Source organism: Macrobrachium rosenbergii, chromosome 8, assembly GCF_040412425.1.
Source record: "Macrobrachium rosenbergii isolate ZJJX-2024 chromosome 8, ASM4041242v1, whole genome shotgun sequence".
NCBI lineage: Eukaryota > Metazoa > Arthropoda > Malacostraca > Decapoda > Palaemonidae > Macrobrachium > Macrobrachium rosenbergii.
The window spans coordinates 54058837-54064836 of NC_089748.1; positions in this window are offsets into that span (position 1 = coordinate 54058837).

Consider the following 6000-nt stretch of genomic DNA (forward strand, 5'->3'; position numbering starts at 1 on the left):
TACAGCGTTAAATGGATTGTGTTTTGTAAACGATACCTATGTGGAATTTCAGATAGATGACATTCCTCGTGGCCATACAAAAAATAAGGGGCTTATTATTATTATTATTATTATTATTATTATTATTATTATTATTATTATTATTATTATTATTATTTCAGTAGATGAAACCTACTCACATGGAACGAGCACGCAGGGAACCATTTGACTTGAAATTCAAACTTCCAAAGAATGTTGCTTTCAACCTCTCACTGCAGACCCCACACTGCAGCAGTAACTGATCATGATACAGAGCCAGTGATATGTCATCGCCCTGGGGGAGACGCGAACCCACGGCATCTGAGCGGCATATCACGACACTAACCACTATAGCAGCTGACAGCTTAGATCAATGTTTGCAGAATGGAATCTTCCCACGGACAAAAAAAAAAAAAAAAGAAACTAACTCAAGACTTAGAGTTAGTGGATTATTCTTCCTGTGTTGGGAAGGGAAAGTGACCAAATGATGCGTTTTGCACCTACCTCGCAGTCAGGAAGTTAGAGGACATCAAAATTGTATAAAGCTGACATATTTTAAGTGTGTTTTCGACTAATGATGGTATTTGCGAATAACCTTTAAAAAAATGATCATCTGAATGCATATCCCACCCATGATTAGGAATTAAAACAGTTATAATCAGTGACCTTTCTCTGAAAAAAAGGCGTTGTGTATTAACTGAAAAGGTCATTACATCATCGGTTGCAATTGATTCCACCCAACTTTCTCTCGTGATTCTAAAGGACGGTCAAACTTTGTTTCCAAAAAGATTACGATACTGAAAAGGAATAATATGGGGAAAGGGAGTAAGTAAGAAAAAATCATAAGAATAATTACCGCAGAAAACAGGTAAAAAATTTGCCGATGCTTCTTCTACGCAATCGCACTTTCTGTGCATCGCATAATCAAGGCCACCGAAAGATAGATCTTAGTATAGTGCTGTATGAGCCGCGGTCCATGAATCTTTAACCACGGGCCGTTGGTGGCGTGTCCTATATCGTTGCCAGATGCACGATTATGGCTAACTTTAACCTTGAATAAAATAAAAAACTACTAAGGTTAGAGGGCTGCAATTTCGTATGTTTGATGATTGGAGGGTGGATGATCAACATATCAACTTGCAGCCCTCTAGCCTCAGTAGTTTTTAAGATATGAGGACGGACAGACAAAGCCGGCACAATAGTTTTCTTTTACAGAAAACTAAAAAGTAGATCAGAAGAGTCGTAAAGAGAACTACGACGGTACTCTCGCTGTTTTAAGATATATCCTGCTGGTTTACCTGGGTACTCCTGAACAGTTATAAGAAATGCCTTCATAATCCATTGCCTGGATTGTGATAATTATGATTCCGACGTCTAGCAACTCAGAAAGAACTTCTTGCTCTTAAAATGCAGGCACCAGCAACTATCAGCTTCAAGTAATTCATGTCTTATGTTATACAAGATACAAGGAATCTAGAAATGTTGAATACTAAAACTAGTGACACACTAAACTTCAAATGGAAATGTAAAAAATCGAAAGAAGTCTGTACCATTTACATAAGAATTCAATTAAAACTACACGGTCTCTGAAAGTCTGGAAGATCTTTCAAGTGAATTTTATTAATTCATGAATGATAATTAGATTAAAGAGACTGTAATGTCCTGCTTATTTGCCTAGTAATCTCCCCGACCCTTCATTACCCGCAATCTCTATAGACCTCGATATTATCAAGGTAGGGGCAAGGTGGATATCGTTTCACTGTTCGCCTCCCTAATTGATGGTTACTTTCTAAACCCGATCAGCTGTTTTCTGAATTTGACAGAGGTCCGAGTTTCTGTAAGTTTGTTAAAGGTGTCGTTTTGCTTACTTGTAATCTAGTTTTGTTGTGTTTTAAACTATAAAACCTGTTTCTGTTACACATTTACTTACTTGTAATCTGTAATTCTGTTGTGTTTTAAACTAAAAACCTGTTTCTGTTACATATTTACTTACTTGTAATCTATAAGTTTTGTTGTGTTTTAATCTATAAAACTTGTTTCTGTTACACATTTACTTACTTATAAAATATAATTTTGTTGTGTTTTAAACTATAAAACCTGTTTCTGTTACACATTTACTTGTAATCTATAAGTTTTGTTGTGTTTTAAACTATAAAACCTGTTTCTGTTACACATTTGCTTACTTGTAATCTTTAAGTCTGTTGTGTTTTAAATCATGAAACCTGTTTCTATTACAAATTTAGGTGGGTGTAATAAGTATCCGTTATCAAGACATAATGGTATGAAATGTATTTTGAATTGATTTTGTTTTGAAAAAAATACATTATCCTTTTTAATAATGTAGTGTCGCAAAAGCTGTCCACAAAATCGATTTAGTTAAGAGACCAGTTATTTTCATTAAATCACTATTATTATTATTATTATTATTATTATTATTATTATTATTATTATTATTATTATTATTATTATTATTATTATTATTATTATTGTCTATCACAGTCATCTTATTTGACTGGGTGGTTTTTATAGTGTAGGGCTCCGGGTTGCATCCTGCCTCCTTAGGAGTCCATCACTTTTCTCACTGTGTGCATTGTTTCTAGTAGCACACTCTTCTGCATGAGTCCTGGAGCTACTTCGACATCTAGTTTCTCCAGATTCTTTTTCAGGGATTTTGGTATCGTTCCTAGTGTTCCTATGATTATGAGTACAATTTCCACTGGCATATCCCATATCCTTCTTATTTCGATTTTCAGGTCTTGATGCTCATTATTATTATTATTATTATTATTATTATTATTATTATTATTATTATTATTATTAGTGTGGCAGCTGATAGTAATAAAAAACATGACTTCTCACCAGAGCCCAGGAAGGTACCTGCTGAACACAAAACCGCTAGTCTGAATATGTCCATGAACAATGGTACCCGGATACGGACGTGTCTTAAAAGTAGTATAGAGAATTCCTTAAGAAAGTGCTGGTTCCAGATCCAGGCACTCTTTCGAATTGCAAAGACCAATAATATTATTCCTTTAGAAAAGATTAAAGGAACTGGAGTTAATATTCACGTGAAAGTTATACATAATGGAAAAATCCCAATTCTGAAAGAACGGTGTTAGTTTTTAAGTATACAATTTTTTTCAGTGGCTGTAAAAACTATTTACCCTGCTTGAAGGTCAACAGGTTAAAATAAGAGCACAGAGCTAAAAACAAGTTTTTATTTTTGCAATTTTGTTACCTGATTTCAGCCCCTGAGAGAGAGAGAGAGAGAGAGAGAGAGAGAGAGAGAGAGAGAGAGAGAGAGAGAGAGAGAGAGAGAGAGAGATCTGCTGATGCATGATTTCTGTCGATGATCTGTGTTCAGTGGGCGAAGACTGAGGCCTTGTATGGCTATCGAAAAGATCGCTTCTTGGTATCATAGTTCTGATAATTAACGATTGACAAAAATCGAATAATTTGTTTATCAAAAGGGGACCTTACATTATTATCACAGATTTAAATTCCTTTTTTTTTTTTTTACTTTTTTTGGACGTAACAGCGTTAGGTATCTGTTTACCAATAAAATATGAAACAGCACTGAAGCGAATAATTAAAATTCCCAGGCTGTTCCTCACAATTACTGTGTAAGACTCCTTTGCGTTACAGTTTATTAGACGTAGTGGAGCTGCATTAAATACATTAAATTGCAATTAACTAATCTGTTCATCAGTTAATAGATTAACCCCGTGTTTTTATGGGAGGCGCCTTTCTAGTAGGCACAGATAATGTGTGGATCGAAAATATCTTGACCATATTCTAAACGGCTAATTGCAAAGAAGTGGTTAATGTGAAATCTGTGTATTTTTTACTGTTACCCTAGCAGAGGCTAGATTTTTTTTAGTTAGATAAGATGAAAAAGATGACAATTATTATTCAAATGAAAATATTTATGAAAACTGATGAGGAGACGGTTGATAGTTTAAACAGCAGTTCTATACGTGTCTCATCTGAACTGTATTTTGAAATTATACAGGGCTGATATTGACGCCTTATGTATATGGAACTCATGTTTCTGAAGAAATTTGTTTAATTTGCAACGTACTTTTATCGCTAACTGTTTCCACACAGTAGACTACTCTGGTTTCTTACAATAAACGACTTGATATTGTGCTTTCAATTTTCACACCTGTATGAAGACGAAAAAAAAAGAAATAAAAACGTTGTTTTCGTGTATAATTCATACTCTTTAATGTTCGCCACTTGTAAAGACATCTATTTCCTGCTATGAAATATATCTTCTATTCTGCTGTTAAGGCTAAAATTTCTCACTGTCCGAAAAATATGCTGTCGTCATTTCTAGTCAGAATGCAAATCACGCCAATGACCTTAAGAGAGTCACAGTGAAGAATTTTTCCTTTAAAATTATTCATATGTTCTCCATCTCTATCTAAAAAATTTTTAGACTGTTTACAGTATTTAACACGATAGTTTATGTTTCATTGGCCATGCCTGTTTCGACATCTTTTCTTTTAATGATTATATTATACAGCTATTATTACACATTCTTTTGAGATCTGCAAAACTTGCTTTGACGAGTATCACAAGAAACATGTATTCTTTTTAACCTTGAGCTCATATATTCTCTCTCTCTCTCTCTCTCTCTCTCTCTCTCTCTCTCTCTCTCTCTCTCTCTATCTTTATTTCTATCTTTTCTATTAATATCTGCCTCTCTCTCTCTCTCTCTCTCTCTCTCTCTGAATATTTATAGCTCTCTCTGTCTGTCTGTCTGTCTGTCTGTCTGTCTGTCTGTCTCTCTCTCTCTCTCTCTCTCTCTCTCTCTCTCTCTCTCTCTCTCTCTCTCTCTCTCTCTTTATTTCTATCTTTCCTATTAATATCTGCCTCTCTCTCTCTCTCTCTGTGAATATTTATATCTCTCTCTCTCTCTCTCTCTCTCTCTCTCTCTCTCTCTCTCTCTCTCTGTGATTATTTGTAGCTCTCTCTCTCTCTCTCTCTCTCTCTCTCTCTCTCTCTCTGTGACTATTTATAGCTCTCTCTCTCTCTCTCTCTCTCTCTCTCTCTCTCTCTCTCTCTCTCTCTCTCTCTATTTCTATCTTTCCTAAGCGAATGCATATATTATTTTCTAACCGAAGACTGTTACAATTGAGCACGAATCCCTGTCTGGGCATTAAGCACTCTCCTAAATCGATTTCATTCTCGGCATTATGTTAACAGGACAGGGCAAACCTTCACTCGCAGCTGTTACATCTGACACCCCCCTAACAATAATAAGTTTTCGAGCTCGTCCCTCGTCGTATTTATGGCAACCAGGTTTCAAGAGTCGTAAAAGCATTCCTTTAATTACCTGTCTCAAAGGAGTTCTTAGCCTCTGACCCGTCTCGGCGGAAAGGGCGATGCTGGAGACGCGGTTACCATAAGGGTGGAATTTCTGTTTTAAGTCTAGGGATTTTCTATCGTATTGTCTCGTTTGGTTGGATTTTCTTTTTGTGTACTGTTCTTTGAGAATGCAAGGAAAGAAAAATTGAATTAAAAGAAAAGGAAAGAAGGCTTTTCGTTCGTAGTTCATTTTTGGGTTTTCACAAATGAAAAAACTTCATTTATAAAGTTATAATTCGAAAAATAAAAAGTAAAAAGAAAAAGTGTAACAAGGAACGTATTTCTCAAATGAAAAACTTCATCTATAAGTTATAATTTAATTCGAAAAATAAAAGGTAAAAAAAAACGTGTAAGAAGGAATGTATTTTTATCTACTTTAATTAGAGTAATAAAATGAACTAAACTAACGAGACTTTGAGAAAATTAATAACAAAAAAAAAGTCGTCATTACTGTTTGTGAGGCCAACAGAGCCAAGCAGGTTTTCATCCGCGCGCCTGACTGCGCAAGCAGAGAAGTTAAGAAAATTATGACCACTATATTAAGCTTTATGTTGATAAATCTCTCGTTGTTGTCTATTGTGTTTTGGTCTAACGATCTTTAATTACTCA